A 15,703-nucleotide genomic window follows, 5' to 3' on the forward strand; every position below is an offset into this window, starting at 1 on the left:
TGGGACCGTGTAGAGGAATAATCACTCTGTGTCTGACCCCCGGAGTGTGTGATGGGACGGTGTGGAGTGAGATTAACTCTGTGTCTGACCCCGGGAGAGTGTGATGGGCGGTGTAAAATGAATAATCACTCTGTGTCTGACCCAGGGAGTTTGTGACGGGACGGTGTGGAGGGAGATTCACTCTGTGTCTGACCCCGGGAGTGTTTGATGGGAACGTGTAGAGGAATAATCACTCTGAGTCTGACCCCGGGAGTGTGTGTTTGGACGGTGTGGACGGAGATTCACTTTGTGTCTGACCCCGGGAGTGTTTGAGGGGACCGTGTAGAGGAATAATCACTCTGTATCTGACACCGGGAGTGTGTGATGGGCCGGCGTGGCGGGAGATTCACTCTGTGTCTGACCCCGGGTGAGTTTGATGGGAATGTGTAGAGGAATAATCACTCTGTGTCTGACCCCGGGAGTGTTTGATGGGACCGTGTGGAGGAATAATCACTCTGTGTCTGACCCCGGGTGAGTTTGATGAGAAGGTGTAGAGGAATAATCACTCTGTGTCTGACCCCGGGAGTGTTTGATATAACCGTGTATAGGAGTAATCTCTCTGTGTCTGACCCCGGGAGTGTGTGATGGGACGGTGTGGAGGGAGATTAACTCTGTGTCTGACCCCGGGAGAGTGTGATGGGCGGTGTAGTGGAATAATCACTCTGTGTCTGACCCAAGGAGTTTGTGACGGGACGCTGTGGAGGGAGATTCACTCTGTGTCTGACCCCGGGAGTATTTGATGGGAACGTGTAGAGGAATAATCACTCTGAGTCTGACCCCGGGAGTGTGTGTTGGGACGGTGTGGACGTAGATTCACTTTGTGTCTGACCCCGGGAGTGTTTGATGGGACCGTGTAGAGGAATAATCACTCTGTGTCAGACCCCGGGAGAGTTTGATGGGACCGTGTAGAAGAATAATCTCTCTGTGTCTGATTTCGGGAGTGTGTGTTCGGAAGGTGTGGAGGGAGATTAACTCAGTGTCTGACCCCGGGAGAGTGTGATGGGCGGAGTAGAGGAATAATCACTCTGTGTCTGACGCAGGGAGTTTTTGATGGGACCGTGTAGAGGAATAATCACTCTGAGACTGACCCCGGGAGAGTGTGTTGGGACGGTGTAGAGGAATATTCACTCTGTGTCTGACCCCGGGATTGTTTGATGGTACCGTGTAGCGGAATAATCACTATGTGTCTGACCCCGGGAGTGTGTGATGGGACGGCGTGGAGGGAGATTCACTCTGTGTCTGACCCCGGGTGAGTTTGATGGGAAGGTGTAGAGGAATAATCGCTCTGTGTCTGACCCCGGGAGTGTTTGATGGGACCGTGTAGAGGAATAATCACTCTGTGTCTGACCCCGGGTGAGTTTGATGGGAAGGTGTAGAGGAATAATCACTCTGTGTCTGACCCCGGGAGTGTTTGATGGGACCGTGTAGATGAATAATCTCTCTGTGTCTGACCCCGGGAGTGTGTGATGGGACGGTGTGGAGGGAGATTAACTCTGTGTCTGACCCCGGGAGAGTGTGATGGGCGGTGTAGAGGAATAATCACTCTGTGTCTGACCCAGGGAGTTTTGTGACGGGACGGTGTGGAGGGAGATTCACTCTGTGTCTGACCACGGGAGTGTTTGATGGGAACGTGTAGAGGAATAATCACTCTGAGTCTGACCCCGGGAATGTGTGTTGGGACGGTGTGGACGGAGATTCACTTTGTGTCTGACCCCGGGAGTGTTTGATTGGACCGTGTAGAGGAATAATCACTCTGTGTCTGACTCCGGGAGTGTGTGATGGGACGGTGTGGAGGGAGATTCACTGTGTCTGACCCCGGGAGTGTTTGATGGGACCGTGTAGAGGAATAATCACTCTGATTCTGACCCCGGGAGTGTGTGATGGGCCGGCGTGGAGGGAGATTCACTCTGTGTCTGACCCCGGGTGAGTTTGATGGGACCGTGTAGAGGAATAATCTCTCTGTGTCTGACCCCGGGAGTGTGTGATCGGACGGTGTGGAGGGAGATTAGCTCTGTGTCTGAACCCGGGAGAGTGTGATGGGCGGTGTAGAGTAATAATCACTCTGTGTCTGACCCAGGGAATTTGGACGGGACGGTGTGGAGGGAGATTCACTCTGTGTCTGAACCCGGGAGTGTTTGATGTGACCGTGTAGAGGAATAATCACTCTGTGTCTGACCCCGGGAGTGTATGATGGGCCGGCGTGGAGGGAGATTCACTCTGTGTCTGACCGCGGGTGAGTTTGATGGGAAGGTGTAGAGGAATAATCACTCTGTGTCTGACCCCGGGAGTGTTTGATGGGACCGTGTAGATGAATAATCTCTCTGTGTCTGACCCCGGGAGTGTGTGATGGGACGGTGTGCAGGGACATTAACTCTGTGTCTGACCCCGGGAGAGTGTGATGGGCGGTGTAGAGGAATAATCACTCTGTGTCTGACCCAGGGAGTTTGTGATTGGACGGTGTGGAGTGAGATTCACGCTGTGTCTGACCCCGGGAGTGTTTGATGGGACCGGGTAGAGGAATAATCACTATGTCTGACCCCGGGAGAGTGTGTTGGGACGGTGTGGACGGAGATTAACTCTGGGTCTGAACCCGGGAGAGTGTGATGTGACCGTGTAGAGGAATAATCACTCTGTCTCTGACCCCGGGAGTGTGTGATGGGACGGTGTGGAGGGAGATTCACTGTGTCTGACCCCGGGAGTGTTTGATGGGACCGTGTAGAGGAATAATCACTCTGTGTCTGACCCCGGGAGTGTGTGATGGGCCGGCGTGGAGGGAGATTCACTCTGTGTCTGACCCCGGGAGTGTGTGATGGGCCGGCGTGGAGGGAGATTCACTCTGTGTCTGACCCCGGGTGAGTTTGATGGGACCGTGTAGAGGAATAATCATTCTGAGTCTGACCCCGGAAGTGTGTGTTGGGACGGTGTGGACGGAGATTCACTTTGTGTCTGACCCCGGGAGTGTTTGATGGGACCGTGTTACAGGAATAATCACACTGTGTCTGACCGCCGGGAGTGTTTGATGGGACCGTGTAGAGGAATAATCACTCTTTGTCTGACCCCGGGAGTGTTTGATGGGACCGTTTAGAGGAATAATCACTCTGTGTCTGACCATTGGAGTGTGTGATGGGACGGTGTGGAGGGAGATTCACTGTGTGTCTGACCCCGGGAGTGTGTGATGGGCGCTGTAGAGGAATAATCACTCTGTGTCTGACACCGGGAGTGTGTGCTCGGACGATGTGGAGGGTGGTTCACTATGTGTCTGATCCCGGGAGTGTGTGATGGGCCGTGTAGAGGGAGATTCACTCTGTGTCTGACCCAGGACGTGTGTGATGGGACAGTGTAGAGAAATAATCACTCTGTGTCTGACCCCGGGAGTGTGTGATGGGACGGTGTGGAGGGAGATTCACTCTGTGTCTGAACCCGGGTGTGTTTGATGGGACCGAGTAGAGGAATAATCACTCTGTGTCTGACCCCGGGTGAGTTTGATGGGAAGGTGTAGAGGAATAATCACTCTGTGTCTGACTCCGGGAGTGTATGATGGGACCGTGTAGAGGAATAATCACTCTGTGTCTGACCCCGGGAGTGTGTGATGGGACGGTGTGGAGGGAGATTAACTCTGTGTCTGACCCCGGGAGAGTGTGATGGGCGGTGTAAAATGAATAATCACTCTGTGTCTGACCCAGGGAGTTTGTGACGGGACGGTGTGGAGGGAGATTCACTCTGTGTCTGACCCCGGGAGTGTTTGATGGGAACGTGTAGAGGAATAATCACTCTGAGTCTGAACCCGGGAGTGTGTGTTTGGACGGTGTGGACGGAGATTCACTTTGTGTCTGACCCCGGGAGAGTTTGATCGGACCGTGTAGAGGAATAATCACTCTGTATATGACCCCGGGAGTGTGTGATGGGCCGGCGTGGAGGGAGATTCACTCTGTGTCTGACCCCGGGTGAGTTTGATGGGAAGGTGTAGAGGAATTATCACTCTGTGTCTGACCCCGGGAGTGTTTGATGGGACCGTGTGGAGGAATAATCACTCTGTGTCTGACCCCGGGTGAGTTTGATGAGAAGGTGTAGAGGAATAATCACTCTGTGTCTGACCCCGGGAGTGTTTGATGGGACCGTGTAGAGGAATAATCTCTCTGTGTCTGACCCCGGGAGTGTGTGATGGGACGGTGTGGAGGGAGATTAACTCTGTGTCTGACCCCGGGAGAGTGTGATGGGCGGTGTAGAGGAATAATCACTCTGTGTCTGACCCAGGGAGTTTGTGACGGGACGGTGTGGAGGGAGATTCACTCTGTGTCTGACCCCGGGAGTGTTTGATGGGAACGTGTAGAGGAATAATCACTCTGAGTCTGACCCCGGGAGTGTGTGTTGGGACGGTGTGGACGTAGATTCACTTTGTGTCTGACCCCGGGAGTGTTTGATAGGACCGTGTAGAGGAATAATCACTCTGTATCTGACCCCGGGAGTGTGTGATGGGCGGTGTAGAGGAATAATCACTCTGTGTCAGACCCCGGGAGAGTTTGATGGGACCGTGTAGAAGAATAATCTCTCTGTGTCTGATTTCGGGAGTGTGTGTTCGGACGGTGTGGAGGGAGATTAACTCTGTGTCTGACCCCGGGAGAGTGTGATGGGCGGAGTAGAGGAATAATCACTCTGTGTCTGACGCAGGGAGTTTTTGATGGGACCGTGTAGAGGAATAATCACTCTGAGACTGACCCCGGGAGAGTGTGTTGGGACGGTGTAGAGGAATATTCACTCTGTGTCTGACCCCGGGATTGTTTGATGGTACCGTGTAGCGGAATAATCACTATGTGTCTGACCCCGGGAGTGTGTGATGGGACGGTGTGGAGGGAGATTCACCCTGTTTCTGACCCCGGGAGTGTTTGATAGGTCCGTGTAGAGGAATAATCACACTGTGCCTGACCACGGGATTGTGAGATGGGACGGTGTGGAGGGAGATTCAGTCAGTTTCTGACCCCGGGAGTGTGTGATGGGACGGTGAGGAGGGACATTCACTCTGTGTCTGACCACGGGAGTGTATGACGGGACCGTGTAGAGCAATAATCACTCTGTGCCTGACCTCGGGAGAGTGTGATGGGACGGTGTGGAAGGAGATTCACACTGTGTCTGACACTGGGAGTGTGTGACGGTACCGTGTAGAGGAATAATCACTCAGTGTCTGACCCCGGAAGAGTTTCATGTGACCGTGTAGAGGAATAATGACTCTGTGTCTGACCCCGGGAGTGTTTGATGGGACCGTGTGGAGGAATAATCTCTCTGTGTCTGACCCCGGGAGTGTTAATTGGACCGTGTAGAGGAATAATCTCTCTGTGTCTGACCCTGGGAGTGTGTGATGGGACGGTGTGGAGGGAGATTCACCCTGTTTCTGACCCCGGGAGTGTTTGATAGGTCCGTGTAGAGGAATAATCACACTGTGCCTGACCACGGGATTGTGAGATGGGACGGTGTGGAGGGAGATTCAGTCAGTTTCTGACCCCGGGAGTGTGTGATGGGACGGTGAGGAGGGACATTCACTCTGTGTCTGACCACGGGAGTGTATGATGGGACCGTGTAGAGCAATAATCACTCTGTGCCTGACCTCGGGAGAGTGTGATGGGACGGTGTGGAAGGAGATTCACACTGTGTCTGACACCGGGAGTGTGTGATGGTACCGTGTAGAGGAACAATCACTCTGTGTCTGACCACGGGAGTGTGTGATGGGACGGGGTGGAGGAATAATCACTCTGTGTCGGACCCCGGGAGTGTGTGATGGGACGGTGTGGATTGAGATTCACTCTGTGTCTGACCCCCAGGAGCGTTTGATGGGGCAGTGTAGAGGAATAATCACTCTCTGTCTGACCACGGGAGTGTTTGATAGGTCCGTGTAGAGGAATAATCACACTGTGCCTGACCACGGGATTGTGAGATGGGACGGTGTGGAGGGAGATTCAGTCAGTTTCTGACCCCGGGAGTGTGTGATGGGACGGTGAGGAGGGACATTCACTCTGTGTCTGACCACGGGAGTGTATGACGGGACCGTGTAGAGCAATAATCACTCTGTGCCTGACCTCGGGAGAGTGTGATGGGACGGTGTGGAAGGAGATTCACACTGTGTCTGACACTGGGAGTGTGTGATGGTACCGTGTAGAGGAATAATCACTCAGTGTCTGACCCCGGAAGAGTTTCATGTGACCGTGTAGAGGAATAATGACTCTGTGTCTGACCCCGGGAGTGTTTGATGGGACCGTGTGGAGGAATAATCTCTCTGTGTCTGACCCCGGGAGTGTTAATTGGACCGTGTAGAGGAATAATCTCTCTGTGTCTGACCCTGGGAGTGTGTGATGGGACGGTGTGGAGGGAGATTCACCCTGTTTCTGACCCCGGGAGTGTTTGATAGGTCCGTGTAGAGGAATAATCACACTGTGCCTGACCACGGGATTGTGAGATGGGACGGTGTGGAGGGAGATTCAGTCAGTTTCTGACCCCGGGTGTGTGTGATGGGACGGTGAGGAGGGACATTCACTCTGTGTCTGACCACGGGAGTGTATGATGGGACCGTGTAGAGCAATAATCACTCTGTGCCTGACCTCGGGAGAGTGTGATGGGACGGTGTGGAAGGAGATTCACACTGTGTCTGACACTGGGAGTGTGTGATGGTACAGTGTAGAGGAATAATCACTCAGTGTCTGACCCCGGAAGAGTTTCATGTGACCGTGTAGAGGAATAATGACTCTGTGTCTGACCCCGGGAGTGTTTGATGGGACCGTGTAGAGGAATAATCTCTCTGTGTCTGAACCCGGGAGTGTTTAATGGGACCGTGTAGAGGAATAATCTCTCTGTGTCTGACCCTGGGAGTGTGTGATGGGACGGTGTGGAGAGAGATTAACTCTGTGTCTGACCCCGGGAGAGTGTGATGGGACCGTGTAGAGGAATAATCACTCTGTGTCTGACCCCGGGAGTGTGTGATGGGACGGTGTGGACGGAGATTCACTGTGTCTGACCCCGGGAGTGTTTGATGGGACCGTGCAGAGGAATAATCACTCTGTGTCTGAAACCGGGAGTGTGTGATGGGCCGGCGTGGAGGGAGATTCACTCTGTGTCTGACCCCGGGTGAGTTTGATGGGACCGTGTACAGGAATAATCATACTGAGTCTGACCCCTGGAGTGTGTGTTGGGACGGTGTGGACGGAGATTCACTTTGTGTCTGACCCCGGGAGTGTTTGATGGGACCGTGTACAGGAATAATCACTCTGTGTCTGACCCTGGGAGTGTTTGATGGGACCGTGTAGAGGAATAATCTCTCTGTGTCTGACCATTGGAGTGTGTGATGGGACGGTGTGGAGGGAGATTCACTGTGTGTCTGACCCCGGGAGTGTGTGATGGGCGGTGTAGAGGAATAATCACTCTGTGTCTGACCCCGGGAGTGTGTGCTGGGACGACGTGGAGGGTGGTTCACTATGTGTCTGATCCCGGGAGTGTGTGATGGGCCGGCGTTAAGGGAGATTCACTCTGTGTCTGACCCCGGGTGAGTTTGATGGGAAGGTGTAGAGGAATAATCGCTCTGTGTCTGACCCCGGGAGTGTTTGATGGGACCGTGTAGAGGAATAATCACTCTGTGTCTGACCCCGGGTGAGTTTGATGGGAAGGTGTAGAGGAATAATCACTCTGTGTCTGACCCCGGGAGTGTTTGATGGGACCGTGTAGATGAATAATCTCTCTGTGTCTGACCCCGGGAGTGTGTGATGGGACGGTGTGGAGGGAGATTAACTCTGTGTCTGACCCCGGGAGAGTGTGATGGGCGGTGTAGAGGAATAATCACTCTGTGTCTGACCCAGGGAGTTTGTGACGGGACGGAGTGGAGGGAGATTCACTCTGTGTCTGACCACGGGAGTGTTTGATGGGAACGTGTAGAGGAATAATCACTCTGAGTCTGACCCCGGGAGTGTGCGTTGGGACGGTGTGGACGGAGATTCACTTTGTGTCTGACCCCGGGAGTGTTTGATTGGACCGTGTAGAGGAATAATCACTCTGTGTCTGACCCCGGGAGTGTGTGATGGGACGGTGTGGAGGGAGATTCACTGTGTCTGACCACGGGAGTGTTTGATGGGACCGTGTAGAGGAATAATCACTCTGTGTCTGACCCCGGGAGTGTGTGATGGGCCGGCGTGGAGGGAGATTCACTCTGTGTCTGACCCCGGGTGAGTTTGATGGGACCGTGTAGAGGAATAATCTCTCTGTGTCTGACCCCGGGAGTGTGTGATCGGACGGTGTGGAGGGAGATTAGCTCTGTGTCTGACCCCGGGAGAGTGTGATGGGCGGTGTAGAGTAATAATCACTCTGTGTCTGACCCAGGGAATTTGGACGGGACGGTGTGGAGGGAGATTCACTCTGTGTCTGACCCCGGGAGTGTTTGATGTGACCGTGTAGAGGAATAATCACTCTGTGTCTGACCCCGGGTGAGTTTGATGGGAAGGTGTAGAGGAATAATCACTCTGTGTCTGACTCCGGGAGTGTATGATGGGACCGTGTAGAGGAATAATCACTCTGTGTCTGACCCCGGGAGTGTGTGATGGGACGGTGTGGAGGGAGATTAACTCTGTGTCTGACCCCGGGAGAGTGTGATGGGCGGTGTAAAATGAATAATCACTCTGTGTCTGACCCAGGGAGTTTGTGACGGGACGGTGTGGAGGGAGATTCACTCTGTGTCTGACCCCGGGAGTGTTTGATGGGAACGTGTAGAGGAATAATCACTCTGAGTCTGAACCCGGGAGTGTGTGTTTGGACGGTGTGGACGGAGATTCACTTTGTGTCTGACCCCGGGAGAGTTTGATCGGACCGTGTAGAGGAATAATCACTCTGTATCTGACCCCGGGAGTGTGTGATGGGCCGGCGTGGAGGGAGATTCACTCTGTGTCTGACCCCGGGTGAGTTTGATGGGAAGGTGTAGAGGAATAATCACTCTGTGTCTGACCCCGGGAGTGTTTGATGGGACCGTGTGGAGGAATAATCACTCTGTGTCTGACCCCGGGTGAGTTTGATGAGAAGGTGTAGAGGAATAATCACTCTGTGTCTGACCCCGGGAGTGTTTGATGGGACCGTGTAGAGGAATAATCTCTCTGTGTCTGACCCCGGGAGAGTGTGATGGGACGGTGTGGAGGGAGATTAACTCTGTGTCTGACCCCGGGAGAGTGTGATGGGCGGTGTAGAGGAATAATCACTCTGTGTCTGACCCAGGGAGTTTGTGACGGGACGGTGTGGAGGGAGAGTCTCTCTGTGTCTGACCCCGGGAGTGTTTAATGGGAACGTGTAGAGGAATAATCACTCTGAGTCTGACCCCGGGAGTGTGTGTTGGGACGGTGTGGACGTAGATTCACTTTGTGTCTGACCCCGGGAGTGTTTGATAGGACCGTGTAGAGGAATAATCACTCTGTATCTGACCCCGGGAGTGTGTGATGGGCGGTGTAGAGGAATAATCACTCTGTGTCAGACCCCGGGAGAGTTTGATGGGACCGTGTAGAAGAATAATCTCTCTGTGTCTGACTTCGGGAGTGTGTGTTCGGACGGTGTGGAGGGAGATTAACTCTGTGTCTGACCCCGGGAGAGTGTGATGGGCGGAGTAGAGGAATAATCACTCTGTGTCTGACGCAGGGAGTTTTTGATGGGACCGTGTAGAGGAATAATCACTCTGAGACTGACCCCGGGAGAGTGTGTTGGGACGGTGTAGAGGAATATTCACTCTGTGTCTGACCCCGGGATTGTTTGATGGTACCGTGTAGCGGAATAATCACTATGTGTCTGACCCCGGGAGTGTGTGATGGGACGGTGTGGAGGGAGATTCACCCTGTTTCTGACCCCGGGAGTGTTTGATAGGTCCGTGTAGAGGAATAATCACACTGTGCCTGACCACGGGATTGTGAGATGGGACGGTGTGGAGGGAGATTCAGTCAGTTTCTGACCCCGGGAGTGTGTGATGGGACGGTGAGGAGGGACATTCACTCTGTGTCTGACCACGGGAGTGTATGACGGGACCGTGTAGAGCAATAATCACTCTGTGCCTGACCTCGGGAGAGTGTGATGGGACGGTGTGGAAGGAGATTCACACTGTGTCTGACACTGGGAGTGTGTGATGGTACCGTGTAGAGGAATAATCACTCAGTGTCTGACCCCGGAAGAGTTTCATGTGACCGTGTAGAGGAATAATGACTCTGTGTCTGACCCCGGGAGTGTTTGATGGGACCGTGTAGAGGAATAATCTCTCCGTGTCTGACCCCGGGAGTGTTAATTGGACCGTGTAGAGGAATAATCTCTCTGTGTCTGACCCTGGGAGTGTGTGATGGGACGGTGTGGAGGGAGATTCACCCTGTTTCTGACCCCGGGAGTGTTTGATAGGTCCGTGTAGAGGAATAATCACACTGTGCCTGACCACGGGATTGTGAGATGGGACGGTGTGGAGGGAGATTCAGTCAGTTTCTGACCCCGGGAGTGTGTGATGGGACGGTGAGGAGGGACATTCACTCTGTGTCTGACCACGGGAGTGTATGATGGGACCGTGTAGAGCAATAATCACTCTGTGCCTGACCTCGGGAGAGTGTGATGGGACGGTGTGGAAGGAGATTCACACTGTGTCTGACACTGGGAGTGTGTGATGGTACCGTGTAGAGGAATAATCACTCAGTGTCTGACCCCGGAAGAGATTCATGTGACCGTGTAGAGGAATAATGACTCTGTGTCTGACCCCGGGAGTGTTTGATGGGACCGTGTAGAGGAATAATCTCTCTGTGTCTGACCCCGGGAGTGTTTAATGGGACCGTGTAGAGGAATAATCTCTCTGTGTCTGACCCTGGGAGTGTGTGATGGGACGGTGTGGAGAGAGATTAACTCTGTGTCTGACCCCGGGAGAGTGTGATGGGACCGTGTAGAGGAATAATCACTCTGTGTCTGACCCCGGGAGTGTGTGATGGGACGGTGTGGACGGAGATTCACTGTGTCTGACCCCGGGAGTGTTTGATGGGACCGTGCAGAGGAATAATCACTCTGTGTCTGACCCCGGGAGTGTGTGATGGGCCGGCGTGGAGGGAGATTCACTCTGTGTCTGACCCCGGGTGAGTTTGATGGGACCGTGTACAGGAATAATCATACTGAGTCTGACCCCTGGAGTGTGTGTTGGGACGGTGTGGACGGAGATTCACTTTGTGTCTGACCCCGGGAGTGTTTGATGGGACCGTGTACAGGAATAATCACTCTGTGTCTGACCCTGGGAGTGTTTGATGGGACCGTGTAGAGGAATAATCACTCTGTGTCTGACCATTGGAGTGTGTGATGGGACGGTGTGGAGGGAGATTCACTGTGTGTCTGACCCCGGGAGTGTGTGATGGGCGGTGTCGAGGAATAATCACTCTGTGTCTGACCCCGGGAGTGTGTGCTGGGACGACGTGGAGGGTGGTTCACTGTGTGTCTGATCCCGGGAGTGTGTGATGGGCCGGCGTTAAGGGAGATTCACTCTGTGTCTGACCCCGGGTGAGTTTGATGGGAAGGTGTAGAGGAATAATCGCTCTGTGTCTGACCCCGGGAGTGTTTGATGGGACCGTGTAGAGGAATAATCACTCTGTGTCTGACCCCGGGTGAGTTTGATGGGAAGGTGTAGAGGAATAATCACTCTGTGTCTGACCCCGGGAGTGTTTGATGGGACCGTGTAGAGGAATAATCTCTCTGTGTCTGACCCCGGGAGTGTTAATTGGACCGTGTAGAGGAATAATCTCTCTGTGTCTGACCCTGGGAGTGTGTGATGGGACGGTGTGGAGGGAGATTCACCCTGTTTCTGACCACGGGAGTGTATGATGGGACCGTGTAGAGCAATAATCACTCTGTGCCTGACCTCGGGAGAGTGTGATGGGACGGTGTGGAAGGAGATTCACACTGTGTCTGACACTGGGAGTGTGTGATGGTACCGTGTAGAGGAATAATCACTCAGTGTCTGACCCCGGAAGAGATTCATGTGACCGTGTAGAGGAATAATGACTCTGTGTCTGACCCCGGGAGTGTTTGATGGGACCGTGTAGAGGAATAATCTCTCTGTGTCTGACCCCGGGAGTGTTTAATGGGACCGTGTAGAGGAATAATCTCTCTGTGTCTGACCCTGGGAGTGTGTGATGGGACGGTGTGGAGAGAGATTAACTCTGTGTCTGACCCCGGGAGAGTGTGATGGGACCGTGTAGAGGAATAATCACTCTGTTTCTGACCCCGGGAGTGTGTGATGGGACGGTGTGGACGGAGATTCACTGTGTCTGACCCCGGGAGTGTTTGATGGGACCGTGCAGAGGAATAATCACTCTGTGTCTGACCCCGGGAGTGTGTGATGGGCCGGCGTGGAGGGAGATTCACTCTGTGTCTGACCCCGGGTGAGTTTGATGGGACCGTGTACAGGAATAATCATACTGAGTCTGACCCCTGGAGTGTGTGTTGGGACGGTGTGGACGGAGATTCACTTTGTGTCTGACCCCGGGAGTGTTTGATGGGACCGTGTACAGGAATAATCACTCTGTGTCTGACCCTGGGAGTGTTTGATGGGACCGTGTAGAGGAATAATCACTCTGTGTCTGACCATTGGAGTGTGTGATGGGACGGTGTGGAGGGAGATTCACTGTGTGTCTGACCCCGGGAGTGTGTGATGGGCGCTGTAGAGGAATAATCACTATGTGTCTGATCCCGGGAGTGTGTGATGGGCCGTGTAGAGGGAGATTCACTCTGTGTCTGACCCAGGACGTGTGTGATGGGACAGTGTAGAGAAATAATCACTCTGTGTCTGACCCCGGGAGTGTGTGATGGGACGGTGTGGAGGGAGATTCACTCTGTGTCTGAACCCGGGAGTGTTTGATGGGACCGAGTAGATGAATAATCACTCTGTGTCTGACCCCGGGTGAGTTTGATGGGAAGGTGTAGAGGAATAATCACTCTGTGTCTGACTCCGGGAGTGTATGATGGGACCGTGTAGAGGAATAATCACTCTGTGTCTGACCCCGGGAGTGTGTGATGGGACGGTGTGGAGTGAGATTAACTCTGTGTCTGACCCCGGGAGAGTGTGATGGGCGGTGTAAAATGAATAATCACTCTGTGTCTGACCCAGGGAGTTTGTGACGGGACGGTGTGGAGGGAGATTCACTCTGTGTCTGACCCCGGGAGTGTTTGATGGGAACGTGTAGAGGAATAATCACTCTGAGTCTGAACCCGGGAGTGTGTGTTTGGACGGTGTGGACGGAGATTCACTTTGTGTCTGACCCCGGGAGAGTTTGATCGGAACGTGTAGAGGAATAATCACTCTGTATCTGACCCCGGGAGTGTGTGATGGGCCGGCGTGGAGGGAGATTCACTCTGTGTCTGACCCCGGGTGAGTTTGATGGGAAGGTGTAGAGGAATAATCACTCTGTGTCTGACCCCGGGAGTGTTTGATGGGAACGTGTGGAGGAATAATCACTCTGTGTCTGACCCCGGGTGAGTTTGATGAGAAGGTGTAGAGGAATAATCACTCTGTGTCTGACCCCGGGAGTGTTTGATGGGACCGTGTAGAGGAATAATCTCTCTGTGTCTGACCCCGGGAGTGTGTGATGGGACGGTGTGGAGGGAGATTAACTCTGTGTCTGACCCCGGGAGAGTGTGATGGGCGGTGTAGAGGAATAATCACTCTGTGTCTGACCCAGGGAGTTTGTGACGGGACGGTGTGGAGGGAGATTCTCTCTGTGTCTGACCCCGGGAGTGTTTAATGGGAACGTGTAGAGGAATAATCACTCTGAGTCTGACCCCGGGAGTGTGTGTTGGGACGGTGTGGACGTAGATTCACTTTGTGTCTGACCCCGGGAGTGTTTGATAGGACCGTGTAGAGGAATAATCACTCTGTATCTGACCCCGGGAGTGTGTGATGGGCGGTGTAGAGGAATAATCACTCTGTGTCAGACCCCGGGAGAGTTTGATGGGACCGTGTAGAAGAATAATCTCTCTGTGTCTGACTTCGGGAGTGTGTGTTCGGACGGTGTGGAGGGAGATTAACTCTGTGTCTGACCCCGGGAGAGTGTGATGGGCGGAGTAGAGGAATAATCACTCTGTGTCTGACGCAGGGAGTTTTTGATGGGACCGTGTAGAGGAATAATCACTCTGAGACTGACCCCGGGAGAGTGTGTTGGGACGGTGTAGAGGAATATTCACTCTGTGTCTGACCCCGGGATTGTTTGATGGTACCGTGTAGCGGAATAATCACTATGTGTCTGACCCCGGGAGTGTGTGATGGGACGGTGTGGAGGGAGATTCACCCTGTTTCTGACCCCGGGAGTGTTTGATAGGTCCGTGTAGAGGAATAATCACACTGTGCCTGACCACGGGATTGTGAGATGGGACGGTGTGGAGGGAGATTCAGTCAGTTTCTGACCCCGGGAGTGTGTGATGGACGGTGAGGAGGGACATTCACTCTGTGTCTGACCACGGGAGTGTATGACGGGACCGTGTAGAGCAATAATCACTCTGTGCCTGACCTCGGGAGAGTGTGATGGGACGGTGTGGAAGGAGATTCACACTGTGTCTGACACTGGGAGTGTGTGATGGTACCGTGTAGAGGAATAATCACTCAGTGTCTGACCCCGGAAGAGTTTCATGTGACCGTGTAGAGGAATAATGACTCTGTGTCTGACCCCGGGAGTGTTTGATGGGACCGTGTAGAGGAATAATCTCTCTGTGTCTGACCCCGGGAGTGTTAATTGGACCGTGTAGAGGAATAATCTCTCTGTGTCTGACCCTGGGAGTGTGTGATGGGACGGTGTGGAGGGAGATTCACCCTGTTTCTGACCCCGGGAGTGTTTGATAGGTCCGTGTAGAGGAATAATCACACTGTGCCTGACCACGGGATTGTGAGATGGGACGGTGTGGAGGGAGATTCAGTCAGTTTCTGACCCCGGGAGTGTGTGATGGGACGGTGAGGAGGGACATTCACTCTGTGTCTGACCACGGGAGTGTATGATGGGACCGTGTAGAGCAATAATCACTCTGTGCCTGACCTCCGGAGATTGTGATGGGACGGTGTGGAAGGAGATTCACACTGTGTCTGACACTGGGAGTGTGTGATGGTACCGTGTAGAGGAATAATCACTCAGTGTCTGACCCCGGAAGAGATTCATGTGACCGTGTAGAGGAATAATGACTCTGTGTCTGACCCGGGAGTGTTTGATGGGACCGTGTAGAGGAATAATCTCTCTGTGTCTGACCCCGGGAGTGTTTAATGGGACCGTGTAGAGGAATAATCTCTCTGTGTCTGACCCTGGGAGTGTGTGATGGGACGGTGTGGAGAGAGATTAACTCTGTGTCTGACCCCGGGAGAGTGTGATGGGACCGTGTAGAGGAATAATCACTCTGTGTCTGACCCGGAGTGTGTGATGGGACGGTGTGGACGGAGATTCACTGTGTCTGACCCCGGAGTGTTTGATGGGACCGTGCAGAGGAATAATCACTCTGTGTCTGACCCCGGGAGTGTGTGATGGGCCGGCGTGGAGGGAGATTCACTCTGTGTCTGACCCCGGGTGAGTTTGATGGGACCGTGTACAGGAATAATCATACTGAGTCTGACCCCTGGAGTGTGTGTTGGGACGGTGTGGACGGAGATTCACTTTGTGTCTGACCCCGGGAG

The sequence above is a fragment of the Hypanus sabinus genome, unplaced genomic scaffold (genome assembly GCF_030144855.1).
Source record: "Hypanus sabinus isolate sHypSab1 unplaced genomic scaffold, sHypSab1.hap1 scaffold_112, whole genome shotgun sequence".
Classification (NCBI taxonomy): domain Eukaryota; kingdom Metazoa; phylum Chordata; class Chondrichthyes; order Myliobatiformes; family Dasyatidae; genus Hypanus; species Hypanus sabinus.